Source organism: Pelophylax lessonae (genome assembly GCF_965119305.1).
Source record: "Pelophylax lessonae genome assembly, chromosome: 13".
Lineage (NCBI taxonomy): Eukaryota > Metazoa > Chordata > Amphibia > Anura > Ranidae > Pelophylax > Pelophylax lessonae.
In genome coordinates this window covers 137,720,911-137,738,266 of record NC_138780.1, presented here as the reverse complement: position 1 = coordinate 137,738,266, position 17,356 = coordinate 137,720,911, and positions in this window count along the sequence as shown.

The window sequence follows — 17,356 nt, the reverse complement described above, 5'->3', positions numbered from 1 at the left end:
AAAAACGCATGTGAGTTACTTTTCTTGCTAAAACCCCGTACCTACCTTACTGATCACATTAAGGTTTGTACTATTATTTCTTACCTAACAGGCGATCCTCGGGCCTGGGCAGACTCTCTTTTTGAGAAAAGCGATCAGCTTCTCAACTCCTATGCCTTGTTCCTAGCAGAACTCACTAGCCTATATGATGATCCCAATAGGCAGAGTACTGCCGATCTTCAATTAAGATCCTTGAAACAAGGTGGGAGACCTGTAGAAGACTTTGTCGCAGAATTCAAGAGATGGACCCTTGATTCAGAATGGAATGATGTATCTCTGAAAACCCAATTTAGGCTTGGCCTATCAGAGGCCGTTAAAGACGAGCTCGCCCGAGCGGATCTGCCAAAAACCCTGGATGCATTGATACAACTCAGTATCACCATAGATAGAAGACTACGAGAAAGAAAGGCTGAGAAAATGGGAATGCCATTATCCAGTTCTTCTCGGATTTCGGCCGTTGACCCCGTTCCTATGGAGGTAGGAACCATACGCCCACCTCTTTCAACTATGGAAAGAGCCAGAAGACGATCTGGTAATCTCTGCTTGTACTGTGCATCCCCGGATCACAAGATAAACGTCTGTCCCCTAGTCTACAAAAAGAAGGGTGAGTGTTCACATGTCCTCCTAGGGGGATTGACAACTTCAATCACTAACCCTTACCTTTCTGTTTGCTTAACATTACAGTGGGACCAGAACAGGATTACTACTAAGGCCATGATTGACACAGGATCTTGTGGAAATTATATTGACATACGTTTTGCTGCTTTAAATAAAGTTCCTATTATTTCTAAACTTAAACCTGTCTCAGTGAGTCTTATTAACGGTGTTCCTTTATCCTCTGGTCCGATCACTGATCAGACACAGGCACTCCTAGTCACTACCAACGGGTCTCATATGGAGACCACTACCTTCGATCTAATACCTTCACCCCACTTTCCCATTGTTTTGGGACTTCCCTGGTTGCACACACATCAACCAACCATAGATTGGAAGGAACGGACCCTGACCTTCCTCTCTTGCTATTGCGAGGGTACGTGTAACCTCCCGTCTTTCGGGAAGATCCTGTCTGTGGTGACAGATGAGATTGCACCACTATGTTATCAGGATCTCTCTGAGGTTTTTCTTGAGAAAAATGCTCAAGCACTACCTCCCCATCGAGACTATGATTGTAGCATTGATCTACTCCCAAATAGCAAATTGCCGTTCGGTCATGTTTATCCTCTTTCACAGGATGAACTTTCCCATCTCAAAGACTATTTGGATGAGAATTTGGAAAAAGGTTTTATTAGACCTTCCACTTCTTCCACAGCAGCAGGACTCTTTTTTGTCCGCAATAAGGACTCAAGTCTCAGGCCTATCATCGACTATAGGCAATTGAATGCTATTACAATAAAAGATCGCTATCCTCTACCGCTTATCCCTGAGCTCATTGAGCAGGTGCGTGGAGCTACCTATTTTTCAAAATTGGACCTGAAAGGAGCATACAATCTCATTCGAATCCGTGATGGACACGAGTGGAAGACTGCATTCAGAACCAGATACGGATTGTTCGAATATCTTGTAATGCCATTCGGGCTATGCAACGCCCCTGCAGTTTTTCAACGATTTATAAACGATATTTTCAGAGACTTACTAGATGTCTGTGTTGTGGTATATCTGGACGATATACTTATATATTCACGATCCCTGTCTGAACACATAAGACATGTAAGACTAGTATTATCGAGATTGCTTGCACACAACCTTTATGTGAAACTGAAAAAATGCTTGTTTCATAAAGAAGAGGTACTGTTTCTAGGCTACATAATATCCAAAATAGGAATCGAGATGGACATGAGTAAGATATCCTGCATTCAGGATTGGCCTACACCAACCACACGCAAGGCGCTACAGCGATTCCTTGGATTTTCGAATTTCTACAGGAAGTTCATTAGAAACTTCTCTGCCATTGTGAGACCCCTCACACAGCTCACTAGCATTACAAAACCATTCAAATGGTCAGATGAAGCAAATAAAGCTTTTCACCTGTTAAAGACAAGGTTTACTTCTGCTCCCATACTACGCCATCCAGACCCATCCCTCCAATACATTCTGGAAGTAGATGCGTCAAACATGGCAGTAGGAGCAATACTCTCCCAACGACCAACTCACACTTCACCACTTCATCCAGTCGCCTTTTTTTCTAAATCCCTAAGCAGTCCAGAGATAAATTACCCCGTGGGTGAAAAGGAACTGCTTGCTATAAAATTGGCTCTGGAGAATTGGCGACACCTACTCGAAGGCACCCAATTACCAATACTTATATACACGGACCATAAAAATCTCCAATATCTTCAGACTAACAAAACTCTCTCGCACCGACAGGTACGATGGTCACTATTCTTTCTAAGGTTTAACTTCCTAGTGACCTACACACCTGCAGATAAGAACAAAAAGGCGGATGCACTGTCACGACTAACTGAAGAAAACTACTTCGAAATCCCTTCCGTTCCTATAATACCTCACAAACGCATTATTGGAGTTGTCCGTTCCTTGAAGGAAGAGGTTTTGCATGGTATAAGTTTGGATTCACCCCCACCACAACTAAATACTGATGCAGAAGGCTTCCTCTACTACAACGACAAACTTTACATACCACCTACCATACGCACCAAGATCTTGGAATTATCGCATGATGTGCCTATGGCAGGACATATGGGTATGACAAAGACTCTTAATCTGATTACCAGGCAATTCTGGTGGCCTGACATGAAAACATCTATACAAAAATTTGTCTCTTCATGCAATGTCTGTGCCAGGTCCAAAATTGACACTACGAGACCATCCGGTCTACTATGCAGTCTACCAATACCCCAAACTCCATGGGAAGTTGTGTCCTTGGACTTTATAGTGGAATTGCCTCCTTCCAAAGGATTTAATACCATCTTAGTGTCAGTGGACCATCTGACAAAAATGGCACATTTCATTGCTATTCGCAGACTACCTTCGTCCAAACAAACGGCAGAACTCCTAATGAAACATGTCTTTAAGTTACATGGTATCCCAAAAACTCTTCTGTCTGACCGTGGATCACAATTTATTTCCAAGTTCTGGCAAGAACTATGTCACATACTACGGATCGAGCGGAAGCTCACTTCTCCTTACCATCCGCAGACCAACGGACAGACTGAAAGAGTCAACCAATGCATCGAGCAATATTTACGTTGTTACACTTCTTACCAACAGGATGATTGGGTGGATCTTCTCCCTCTGGCAGAATTTGCCTACAACAACGCAACCCACAGTACGACCAAGCAGAGTCCGTTCTACTTGAACTATGGGTTTCATCCCTCTATTCTTCCACCACACATCCTTCCTTCAAATAACCCAGTAGCTTCAGACTATCTTACCCAAATAAAGGACTCTCTGGGTTTGCTTAATACTACCATTGCACACGCTCATAGTCAACAAAAGAAGTACTATGATCTTCGCAGAAGACCTTCTCCTCAGTACGCTATCGGGGACCTCGTTTGGCTCTCAACAAAAAATTTAAGACTGAAAATCCCTAGCAAAAAGCTTGGAACTCTGTTCTTGGGACCTTTCCCAATCAAGAAACTTATTGGAAAAGCTGCAGTACAGCTTACATTGCCAATAGACCTCAAAATACATCCCATTTTCCATGTGTCGCTACTGAAGCCCCATGTTCCTGACCAAGGAATAAGGCCTACTATCCCACCTCCTCCTCCTGTACAAGTTGAAGGTGGAGAAGAATATGAGATAAAAGAGATTCTGGATTCTCGTATCCACAGAGGAAGACTTCAGTACTTGGTTCGATGGAAGAACTATGGGCCCCAAGACGACACCTGGCTAAACACCTCTGACATACATGCCTCTAGATTAATCCGCAATTTTCATGCGAAGTACCCAGACAAACCAGCTCCAGAGGCCCTCAGGAGCCGGCCTTAAGGGGGGGGGGGTACTGTAATGTTCTGGTACCTTTGGGTACCCTAATTACTCTTTCATAAGTGTATGCGCCCCACCATTCTCTTTTGGTAAGGTGCGCATACACCTTTAAGACTGATGCTGTCATCACTGAGCGCCGGACTGGATGGCTATTTAGATCGCCGGCTCTCACTCACATGTGTTCGTTCAAACTGCTTTGTGCCTTGATGCTAACCTGTCTTGAAGCTCTCATGCTTGCAAGCATACCTCGCTGTCGGAACCACGCTGCGCTGATCCCTGTATCCCGCTACCGGATCACCCGCTCTTGCCGAACCTCTCCTCTGCTACATTGCTATTAGTGATAAGTACCCCACAGGGGAAACCTCTATAACCTTCATACTAAAGCTTACACTATCTAGCTCTGCATACTAAGGACTATTACTACATCTGCATTATCTAAGATTGCTAGCTCTTGAGCCTACTACCACCTGTTCTTGCACTGGGTTGATCTCTCCTGTATGTCCACCTGCTACTCTGTCATCTGCTACCATACATGATTGCTAAACCTATCTGCATCCCATCTGCTACTATCTTACTTTCAAGAACATTTCCTTTAAAGTGTCTGTCATCTACCATCTCTACCCAATCTGTCTCTTCAGCCTATCATCACTGTGTTACTATATACATAAGTCACTCTAGGAAACATCTTATTGAGTGTGTGTATTTACTTGCTGAATTGAGATCATCCACACATGATGAGTCATTGGGAGTTGGGATTGGTGTCTCAGCGTTTCTCTACATGACTACTGAAGTGGAATATTTCTGCAGCTGAAAATCCACATCATACATAAAACGCAGGAGCGTTACAGCGTCTCCCCTGGGTACTATGAACCCAGAGGTGCTCAGCTCTGAGCACTTTCAGGTTCAGAGCTGTCAAACAGCCTGTGTTCAATCAGCTTCAGCAGAGGGACATTAGGGGTCTATTAGAATACATGATGTCGCCCTAAAGAAAACCTGCCATCTGCACTATGGTATCACATAGGGAGCTTATCAAGCCTCTTTTCTTGGCTATAAAGTTAAGTAAAAAAAAAAAAATGTTTAAAGTATTAAAAAATTAATCAAGCAACACCCCAAAATGTATATGCCCCCCTGCCCCAACATCTATGCACGTACAAATGCAAACACACACTATGAGTGCAACAATTGTACCCCACATATTAGGTACTGCCACCCATGAGGCAGTGAAGGCAATGATGTTAGCTCCATCATTCACTGTTAACTCTAGACTGATGGCCTGTAAAGATTTTCAAAGGATCACCTGTGGAAAATTTTAGGCACTGTAGTTTTTGGAATTTTCTGGGTGCGCACAATTTTAAAGCTTGATGTGTTTGATATCTATTTATGCAAAGCAACCTCATCTTTTTATTTTTAAAATTGAGTATTATATTTTGTTTGTGTGCACTAAGCGCCGGTTCACACTACCGCGACGCTACTTCCAGGGGCGACCTCCGAGATCGCAGTGCGAGCAGCGCGCCGCGACCTCGGAGCGGCCGCCACGGACTTCATAACATTGAAGTCTATGGCGTTCGCCTCCTGGTCGCCCCAAACAAGCTCCGGACCCTTTTTCTAGGTCGGAGCGACTTGTGTCCGCAGCTTCCCTATGGGAGGCGACCTGCGGCGACCTGTGAGGCGACCAGGTCGCCTCACAGGTCGCCCTAGTGTGAACCGAGGCTAAAACTACTTTGAGTGTATTTTTTACTGCAATATAGATTTGATAAACAGTAGCACAATTTTTGTGACATAAACATTTCAAATGCCATCATTTTTATAATGCAGAATCTCTGCACTTAGAAAATATATAATATTTTTGGGGGTTTAAAATAATCATCAGGCCTAAAATGTCCATTTTAACATGTGTGCAAAAAATGAAAATCAAAATGGCTCTGGCAGCGAAAGATTTAGGAGCAGCCAAGTTATTTCTTGTTTGTTTTAGTCATTTTTGGTGTAATAGTCTTACACGACCTTGTTGCTTTCTTCATGTGTCTAGCTTCAGATATGAATACCTACTAAATTCCTCTGATGAATCAAAAGCTATTAATATTCAGCTGTGAGCACCAATTAATCATATTTCTTCATACATCATCAAGCAGGAAAAGAATGCAAAACATCAACACTTGGGGGTAGTTTGATGATATGTGAAAGAGAGAATATCCCTTGTTGTTCTTCCTGGTTAATGGCCCTTGATAGAAGAACTTAGCATTGGGCTCATAAAAGTGACATATAACTCCTTAAAGGGTCAGTGCACCCAAATCTTATATTTCAGCTTTTAGCATATGCTGAAGATTTACATGTTGATATTTTTTTAATCTGTGACTCTATTGGTGATCTCTACATTTCTGTTCTCGTGTATGGGCACCTGGTATGAACATTCTGAGTGGTTGCCACTCTCCCTGTTGAATCTGTCCATTTATAATTTGGAGAATGCAACACGGGGTGCTGGAACCCACAAGGGTGGCTGGCAGGAACAGAGAAGAGCAGGGAGAGCTTAAAACTAGAATATCCAAGAGGTCCGGTGTTGCTTCAGCCCAACAGGGTCCATGTATAACCTAATATCACTTTTGGGTCAACTGACCTTCTAATGTTCCCCTCACCAAGACAGATGGTCGTGGAATAAAGTTAATAATGCAACTATGTATGAACTATTTGTATCTATTAAAATCAACCTCATAGACTTCATGAATAAGCCCAATATCATTTCAAGCCTCCATGTGATTGAGTTCAGGTGTTTCCAGTGAAGGCTATGGGAATAGACTCCCTCCAGAGGTGGTTCTGGCTAGCTCACTAGATTGCTTTAAAAAAGGCCTGAATTCTTTCCTAGATGTACATAATATAACTGGGTACTAATATTTATAGGTAAAGTTGATCCAGGGAATATCTGATTGCTTCTCGGGGGATCAGGAAGGAATTTTTCCCCCTGCTGTAGCAAATTGGATCATGCTTTGCTGGGGCTTTTCGCCTTCCTCAGGATCAACTGCGGGTATAGGATAGGGGGTGTCAAATTTAGTTTCATCCCCGGCCGCATTAGCATTATGGTTGCCCTCAAAAGGCCGGTTGTATCTGTAAGACTATATACATGTATTACTCTTTATCATGCTTGTTACCCCAGCATTTCATGTTCCTAATATGTGCCTGATGAACCATGTACTTGTATGAAAAAGTATCCTGTTCTCTTGTGCTTTCCTAAAAAATGACCAAACTAAGCAGGAGAGCTCAGCGTAGTTAGTTCTCTAGCTGTGCTGGGAATTCAGTCTGCTCTCCTCCAATGATCAGACTTGTCCTGACACACCCCCTCTGCCTCTACCTCTGCATAGTCTCTCACTGGGAAGCTCAGTGTGCTGCTGCTTCTTCTCCCCCCAGCTCTTATGCAGCTTAGAACAGAGGGAATGTGAATACGTAGTTAGTTCTCTAGCTGTGCTGGGAACTCAGCGCCGGAGGCGCGCTCCCACTGTTTTCATTCACATCGGGAGTGGGGCCAGGGGAGGAGCAGCGGCGATCGCTGCTGCTCTGCCCCGATCGTCGGGGAATCGAGTGAGGAGATCCGCCCGCCTGTGTAAACAGAGTGGGCGGATCTCCTAAGTGACAGGGACTGACAGATCGGAGTGTTCAGCATAGCTGGACATCCGATCTGTCCCTGTCTCACAAAGTCACCTCCCCCCCCCACACGTCAGTAAGCACCAGGCATACATTAACCCCTCCCTCTCCAATAAAATTAACCCCTTCACTGCCAGTGTCATTTTTACAGTAACAGTGCATATGTATAGCACTGATTACTGTAGTATTGTCACTGGTACCCCCAAAAGTGTCAAAAATGTCAGTCAAGGGTCCGATCTGTCCGCCGCAATGTCGCAGTCCCGCAAAAAAAATCGCAGATCACCGCCATTACGCGTTAAAAAAAACCACCAAAAATGACAGAAATCTTTCCCTTAGTTAGTAAACGCAATAACTTTTGCGCAAACCAATCAAAATACGCTTATTGCGATTTTTTTACCAAACATAGGTAGCAGAAAACAAATTGGCCAAAAATTTTAAAAAAATTTGATTTTTACATTTTTTTTGGGGGGAATTTCAAATAAAAAAATGTTAAAAATATTGTTATTTTTTCAAAATAAACGCTCTTTTTTTGTTTATAGCGCAAAAAGTAAAAATCGCACAGGTGATCAAATACCACCAAAAGAAAGCTCTGTTTGTGGGAAAAAAAGGACGTAAATTTCGTTTGGGTACGGCGTTGCACGACCGCGCAATTGTCAGTTAAAGTCGCACAGCGCAGAATCGCAAAAAGTGGCCTGGACGGAAGACAGCAAAATCCTCCGGTGGTAAAGTGGTTAATGGCTGTGTGTTGAGTTATTTTGAGGAGACAGCAAATTTACACTGTTATACAAGCTGTACACTCACTATTTTACATTGTAGCAAAGTGTAATTTCTTCAGTGTTGTCACATGAAAAGATATAATAAAATATTTACAAAAATGTGAGAGGTGTACTCACTTTTGTGAGTATAAAGTATATATAATGTTTGGGGGTTGTATTTTTATTTTTAGCAAAAAATACTGATTTTCACTTGTAAACAACAAGTGTCAGAAAAAGGCCTGGTCCTGATATTAATAACAAACATAGTATCTTTACCTGCTCTGTGCAGTGGTTTCGCACAGAGCAGCCCTGATGCTCCTGTTATCCGGCACTCCCTCCTGCCTAGTGTTCCCAGAGCAAGCAGCTTGCAGTGGGAGCAGTGGAGCAGGCTCCTTCCCAAACTGCTCCTCTGCGTGTCAATTCACACACAGAGCTGTGGCTCGGCCCTGCCCCCTCACTCTTCTCATTGGCTCACTGGCTGTGATTGACAACTGAGGCTCTTGTGCACATTGCTGGATCGCGATGTGGCTCAGGAAAGTATTAGGGGGTAGAATGCATGAAAGTAAAAAACCTGGAGCTTTTACACCCACTTTAAGAAACAATTTTATGAAAAATAGATTACAGTGCCTGTAAGTAGTTGATATGTATGGATTATTTTTGGAAGTTAAGGATATTGTTTAGTGTCACTTTAAGGTAACTTTTGTAGATTCATAACTAGCAGTTCACTGAATAATTTTGTTTTATGCCTGCAGCTGCTTTGTATTTAAAGAAGATATGCATTGCGATCATACACTTTATAAAACTTGTTTTTTATTAAACTCATGCTGTGTTTCGCGCATTCTTTTTATTTGTAAAGGAAGACAAACTGTTAACACCAGCAAGTTTTATTTATCCACCTCTTCCGATCTAAATTTAGAAGAGTTTGAAAATATTTGGTGTAACATTGACAAGTTTTGTAGAAGTGCTCATGTTGTCCTATGTTCAGTCTGGAGTTTTAGCTTACTAAAGCGTCTGTCATTATTTAATTCTTGTTTGTACGATTACTGCAGCCAACAATCTGTCAAGGCAACTAAACAACACACTGCAATGGGCACGAGGATTTTTCATTAACCTAAATATTTTCCATATGAATGTTACAGCTAAAAATAAAAGCCAAACTCACAACAGCCTTTTTCCTTTCTTTTGTTTTTGAATGTTTAATTGCAAAGGTTTAGTGCAAAGTTAACGACACCCCAAATGCAGGTCACACTGTGTGTTTGCCCGAACTACATTGCATGGAACAAAAGTAGCATGCGATGCGGTTGCCGTGCATTTTAAAAAGTAGTGCATGCACTACCTTTGGTGTGGTGTGATTTCATGCCCCTTCAAAATGAATAGGGCTGAAATTGCAGTGAACAGAATTGCATGTAAATCGCACAGGTAAACTGAATCGATTCCCATTCAGATCCTAGTGTGAATTGGCCCTAAGTCCACATCATTTAAAAGCAAGTTAATTCATTTACAAATAAGCACATGGACGTTGTGATTTTCGAGCAACACTTGCTCCTGTAGTAGAGTGCCCCTTTACTTAGATGCAAGCTTCATAATCAGTCTAACATTGTTTTGTACTTTTTTTTTGCCATTATGACCCTATATGTGTTGTTAATGCTACTACTGCAGCACCTGGTAGAGATACTCCGGAGGGAAGCGGCAGCCAACCACCCTTGCCTTAATGGCCATCTTAGTTCTGGCTGGATTTCTGCTTCAACAAATGCTCAAACACCCAGGGTCAGGTCAGGACTTAGATGATTAGATCAAAGGATTGTGGGCCCTGATATGATCATATGGGATCCCAAAAGCCCAGCACGCATAACCAGCCATTATTGCTTTAGAGAGAAAAGCAAGAGGGTTAATCATGCACTTCCCAGTGAAGACCAGAATTCCCTTTAGGAAGATAGGTAACCACCTAGAAGCACTGTACAGCCCAGAAGTAGCGTTGGGGGACCTTAGGGCTTACTTTATTAGCACAAAGCAGAGTTCAGGAGAATTGATCTGACATGTATATTAAACCCTTGCCTCCCTTGCCAACAGACAGAGTTATCTGGGTTAAAATCCAAGCAGGAATACTCTTCCGAGGGGCAAGGAGTGGATGCCCTAAGGTGGAGAGACTGCCCTAACCTTACACAGAGGAAACAGTTAAACTAGAATGCCCTGTTGCCAGAAGACAAGCAATGGACAGCAAATTGGAACAACCCCACATCAAGGAACCGAAGATATGGTGGTCTACTGTGCATGATTTCTTGGCGACCAAAAGATAGAGTGTCTTTTCTATACTGACTCAGGAGTCCCTACTCTGCCAGTGACTGTGCCAGTGATACTTTACAAAGATGAAGACCAGCCCAGATACACCATTAAGTTGATTTACTAAAACTGGAGAGTGAAAAATCTGGTGTAGCTCTGCATAGAAACCATTTAGCTTCCAGTTTTTTCTTTATTTTTTCAAAGTTTAATTGAACAAACTGAAGTTAGAAGCTGATTGGCTACCATGCACAGCTGCACCAGATTTTGCACTCTCCAGTTTTAGTAAATAAACCCCATGGGTTTATTAATGAGCTCCGCATAGAGGTATCTGGGATGACCTGGATGAAAGTGAACCTGTGGAGGCATGAACTTGGCCAGAAGAGCATAGTGGCTATACCCATCTCAATGCCCATTACATTTTTGTAAAGTACAGAACACCTTTTATGTTAGGGAGATAAGGAAAGGGGACTTCCTATCCTAAAGGGACAGTGCTATTCTTCCATAGATACAGTATGGTGAATAAGTGTTGTTATCCTAGAACAGGAAACGTGTTACTAGCAGGTGCAAATAAAGGCAAAAATAGAAAATGAAAAAGGAGAACTGATGCATCCACTATATCTAGGGACTGAAAACCTGCAATATGTTGCATTTTACATTCTTCTGATCAGTTTTGGAGGTTCTAATGGGTTTAGAAATTCATACTCAATAACTTCTCTCCAGTTGAAAGTTGAATCAATGGGACAACCAGTTACACTAACTCCTGTAAAATAGTCAAGAAGCATATGATTGATTTTATTACAGATTTTAATTGTGGTTATTAACCACTTTACCACCGGAGGATTTTTCTGTCTTACGTCCAGGCCACTTTTTGCGATTCGGCACTGTGCGACTTTAACTGACAATTGCGCATTCATGCAGCCTTTTTTTCCCACAAACAGAGCTTTCTTTTGGTGGTATTTGATCACCTGTGCATTTTTAATGTTTTGCGCTATGACTGACATTTTTGACACTTTTGGGGGTACCAGTGACATTACTACAGTAATCAGTGCTATACATATGCACTGTTACTGTAAAAATAACACTGGCAGGGAAGGGGTTAATTTTATTGGAGAGGGAGGGGTTAATGTATGCCTGGTGCTTACTGACATGTGTGGGGGGAGGTGACTGAGTGACACAGGGACACTGCTGAACCCTGCAATCTGACCCTGCCTGTCACTTAGGAGATCTGCCCGCTTTGTTTACACAATCGGGCGGATCTCCACACTCGATTCCCCGACGATCGGGGAGGAGCGGCGGTGATCACTCCTGCTGTGCGCGCGCCGCCCACAAGGGAAGGAGTCCAGCGACGTAGGTCTGGACGATAACGAGCCACATTGCCGCAGTATCACGTACCTGGTGCTAGAGGCCAATGGAGAGAGAGGGCTTCCCTTGCGGCTAAGTTCCAGACCCCCCTGAGGATGAGAACAGGAGAGGTCAGGCCCAAAGTAGCACGGGTCGCCTGCTGGATTGTGTGCAGGAGGATCCAGAGTACAGCTGGAGTGCTGGAGTGGAATCAGCAGACAGGTGGCACCCGTGAGGTGTTTGCAGGACTTGGATAATGCTGAGACTGGAACGTGGTCGGGTGGATAGCCAAGATCAGGAGCCAGGTGGATATCAGAGCAAGCGTGGTCAGGTGGATAGCCGAGATCAGGAGCCAGGTGGATATCAGAGCAAGCGTGGTCAGGTGGATAGCCGAGGTCAAACACAGGAAGCAATCAGGAGACAGGTCAAGGACAAGCCGGGTTGGTAACAGGAGACAGGAACTGGAATATCACAGGGATAACACATTGGAGGAGCTGAAGATCAACCAGCAACTAAAATCACTGGCAGGTTTCCTTAAATAGGCCCAGGTAAATTGCTGGTAGTGCTGCTGGGTCCTAAAGTCCTTCTCCTGCCAAAGTGCTGATAGCGCTGCTGGGTCCTAGAGCCCTTCTCCTGGTGTTTGTGCCCTGACAGTGCCCCCCCCTGACGGGCAGCCTCCGGATGCCTATTTGAGAAATTTTCTCTGGGTATTTGTCCTTAAACTCTTGGAGGAGTCTGGGGGCATGTACATTGGCTTCGGGTTCCCATGAGCTTTCTTCGGGTGGATACCCTTTCCATTTAATTAAGAATTGGGTTTGTCTCCCTCTCTTCCTGCAGTCCAGGATTGCTTCCACCTCGAATTCTGTGTCTTCTCCAATCGTCACTGGCGGTGGAGGTGGCTCCACTCTCCCTGGAAATGGATCTGGAACAGTTGGTTTAAGCAAGGAGGTGTGAAAAACCGGATGGATCCTATATGAGTCAGGCAAAGATAGTTCGTAAGCCACTGGGTTAATTTCCCGTTTGATCTGAAAAGGCCCAATATACCTTGGCCCTAGCTTCCGTGAAGGGCAGGCCAATTTCAGGTTGGCAGTAGACAGCCACACTTTGTCCCCAACCTTGAAGGAAGGATTTCCCCTCCGTTTCCGATCAAAGTGTTTTTTGTAATCCACTTGGGCTTTCTGTATGGACTCCCGGAGGACCTGATAATTGTTTTGAATGAAAACAAGTCTGTCCTGCAAAGTGGGTACAGAAGTTTCAGGCATAATTTCAGGCAGGGCAGCAGGGTGGAATCCATAATTAGCCCAGAATGGGGACTGATTTGTAGCTGAATGGACAGAGTTATTATAGGCAAATTCCGCCAGCGGAAGCAGGGATGCCCAGTCATCTTGGGAAAAAGCTGAAAAGCAGCGGAGGTATTGCTCGAGGGTTTGGTTAGTACGCTCCGTTTGCCCATTACTTTGGGGATGGTAGGCAGATGATAAGCAGAGTTCCACTTCCAAGGCTTTACAAAGGGCTCTCCAAAACCTAGAGGTGAATTGCACCCCCCGATCCGAAACAATGTTCTTTGGTAGTCCATGAAGTCTTATGATCTCCTTGATAAACATGTGAGTGGTTTCCGCTGCAGAGGGAGTACCAATCATTGGTATGAAGTGGGCCATTTTTGATAATCGGTCTACCACAACAAGGATGGTCGTGAATCTTTCAGAGGGAGGAAGATCAACAATAAAATCCATAGAAATCATTTCCCAGGGGCGATTAGGGATAGGCAAGGGTCTTAATAACCCCCAGGCTTTGACTTTGTCACTTTTGCTACGTAGACATATGGTGCATGACTTGACGTAAGATCTACAGTCCCGACTGAGGTTAGGCCACCAAAAGGACCGCTGAATGAGCTCGTTAGTTTTACGGGCCCCAAAGTGCCCTGCAAGTTGGTGGTCGTGGAATGCCCTGAGAACCAGAGACCTAGCTTCTTGAGGTACAAAGATTTTGTCCTGGTGCCAAAGTAATCCACCCTGCCTCCTTAACGAGTCATGTTCGGATTCGGGGCACGATACAGAAGCTTGTTCAATGGATGCCTTTAGGTTAGGTTGAATCAGCAAAAAATTTTGGGCAGATAAGATAGTGCTTGGAGGAGCACATTCAGCAGATTCGGGGAACATCCTGGACAGGGCATCGGCTTTCCCATTTTTGGAACCTGGGCGGTATGTCAAGTGGAAATTAAATCTCGAAAAGAATAAGGCCCACCTGGCTTGTCGAGGTCTTAGGCGTTTTGCAGATCTTAAATATTCCAAATTTTTGTGATCTGTGAAGATCATAATTGGATGGTTAGCGCCCTCCAGGAGGTACCTCCATTCTTCGAGAGCGACTTTAATTGCCAGGAGTTCTCTGTCACCCACGTCATAGTTTCTTTCGGCCTGATTCAGCTTCCTGGAGCAATAGGCTACTGGGTGGAGCAGGGCCTTTGGGCCCTGACGCTGCGAGAGCACGGCTCCCGTAGCTACTTCGGATGCGTCCACCTCAAGGACAAAGGGAAGAGCTGGGTCAGGGTGTTGCAACACTGGAGCAGAGGTGAAGAGAGCCTTCAGTTTTTCGAAAGCCGCTTGAGAATCTTGGTTCCAGGAGAAGCGTGAGTGCAGGCGAGTGAGCTGGGTGATCGGGGCAATAATAGTTGAGAAATTCCGAATAAATTTCCTATAAAAATTAGCGAAGCCCACAAACCTCTGGACCCCTTTCTTGTCAGAAGGTGCAGGCCACTCCAAGATTGCTGATACCTTCTGAGGATCCATGGAAATCCCTTTCGTGGAGATTATGAGTCCTAAGAACTGGATAGATTGTTTCTCGAACTCACACTTTTCTGCTTTAGCATATAAGCCATGGGTTCTTAAGGTCTTTAACACTTTTCTGACGTGCTCTCGATGGAGTTCAAGCGAGGCTGAGAAAATTAGTATGTCGTCCAGATAGACGATTAAGAACAGGTCAAGGTATTCTCTGAAAATATCATTCACAAAATGTTGGAATGTGGCGGGGGCATTACATAGCCCGAAGGGCATCACAAGGTACTCAAAGTGACCAAAGCGTGTTCGGAAGGCGGTCTTCCACTCATCACCTTCCCTAATACGAACCAGGTTATAGGCCCCCCGCAAGTCCAACTTCGTGAAAACCTGGGCTGTTCGGAATCTTTGGAATAACTCAGGGACGAGAGGGAGTGGGTATCTGTTCTTGATAGTAATTTTATTAAGGTCCCTATAGTCAATACATGGTCTGAGAGAACGATCCTTCTTCTCGACGAAGAAAATGCCAGCTCCAGCAGGTGACGATGAAGGGCGGATGAATCCTTTGGCAAGGTTTTCATCTATATATTGTCGGAGGGCCTCCAGCTCCACTTCGGATAACGGAAAGATGCGCCCAAAGGGGACTTCTGCTCCAGGTAGCAACTCAATTGGGCAGTCGTAGGACCGATGTGGGGGCAAGGCATCGGCACCTTTTTTGTCAAACACATCAAGGAAGTCAAGGTAGGCTGAAGGAACAGCATGACAGGGATCCGGTGTAGGTTGAACGGAGAGACACACTGAAGAGTTGACAGGCGTGGGGATGCCACAGTGTTGCTGACAATAGGAAGATGAGAAGATGATTTCTCCCTTGGGCCAGTCAATTTGCGGGTTGTGGGCCCGTAGCCAGGGTATCCCTAGGATGGCTGGGAAAATAGGAGACCTGATGACATCAAAGCGGAGGAATTCCCGATGGCCTGCTTCTGTTGTGGCAAGGACAGGGATAGTCTCCTGAGTGACTGGTCCAGAGCTAGGAGCAGTGCCATCTGCTAAATGTACATCAAGTCTTTGTTCCTTCAGTTTCAGGGGTATGCGCAAGTTCTTGGCTAGGTTGATATCCAGGAAGCAACTACAGGCTCCAGAGTCAATGATCGCCTGCAGCTTTACTTCCTTTCCATCCACCTGCAGAGAGATGGGGAGAATTAAATGAGTGGATATAGTCCCAGACAACTGAAGGTAAGAGGGGCGTGGAAGGCTGGACTTCCTTGGGCGAACAGGACAACTGCGAAGGAAGTGGCCCGAAGTCCCACAGTAGAGACACAAGCTATCCTGTCGTCTGCGTGCTCTCTCTTCAGGGGTTAAAGCAGGGCGGAGTAGGCCAGTTTGCATGGGTTCCTCATCGGACATATTCATGGACTGGGGAATAGAGGCTGGGAGTGTTGGTCCTGGGACCTTTGGCATTATCCATGTGGGTCGAAGGGTCTGAGTGCGTTCGGACCTTCGCTCCCGCAGCCGTCGGTCTAGTTGGAGACTTGGATGAGACTTTCTAGTGAGGCGGGAGCCTCAATCCTAGCCAACTCGTCCTTGAGAGACTCAGATAAGCCTTGCCGGAACTGGTATTTTAGGGCGGCATCATTCCACCCAGTATCAGCTGACCACTTGCGAAATTTCACAATGTAATCCTCCACAGGTCGTCTGCCTTGTACAAGAGCATGAAGGGCCGACTCTGCGGTGGCAGTCCGTTGTGGATCATCATATAAGGTAGCCATAGCTTCAAAGAAGGTGAAAACTGAATCCAGGACTGAGTTCTTTTGCTCAATGAGATTATGAGCCCAGGACTGTGGCTCATCAGATAAGAGTGAAATGATGAAACCCACCTTGACAGTCTCAAGAGAAAAAGTCCTTGGTTGCAGGGCAAAGTAAAGGTCACAAGCATTTTTGAAAGCTCTGAATTTCCGTCGGTCACCTGAAAAGCGATCGGGAGTGGGAACTCTGGGCTCCGGAGGGGGTAAACCCATAGCAGGTGCGGCTGTAGCAGAACAACTGAGAGGGTGAAGGCGTCCTTCCAGCTGAAAGTAGCCATCTTGTAAGCTCTGGACTGCTTGTGTAAGAACTGTAATCTGCTGACATAGGGCCTCTAATGCGGAAGCACCTCTCTCGGCCTCAGACATCTTGGCTGGTTGATACTATCACGTACCTGGTGCTAGAGGCCAATGGAGAGAGAGGGCTTCCCTTGCGGCTAAGTTCCAGACCCCCCTGAGGATGAGAACAGGAGAGGTCAGGCCCAAAGTAGCACGGGTCGCCTGCTGGATTGTGTGCAGGAGGATCCAGAGTACAGCTGGAGTGCTGGAGTGGAATCAGCAGACAGGTGGCGCCCGTGAGGTGTTTGCAGGACTTGGATAATGCTGAGACTGGAACGTGGTCGGGTGGATAGCCAAGATCAAAAGCCAGGTGGATATCAGAGCAAGCGTGGTCAGGTGGATAGCCGAGATCAGGAGCCAGGTGGATATCAGAGCAAGCGTGGTCAGGTGGATAGCCGAGGTCAAACACAGGAAGCAATCAGGAGACAGGTCAAGGACAAGCCGGGTTGGTAACAGGAGA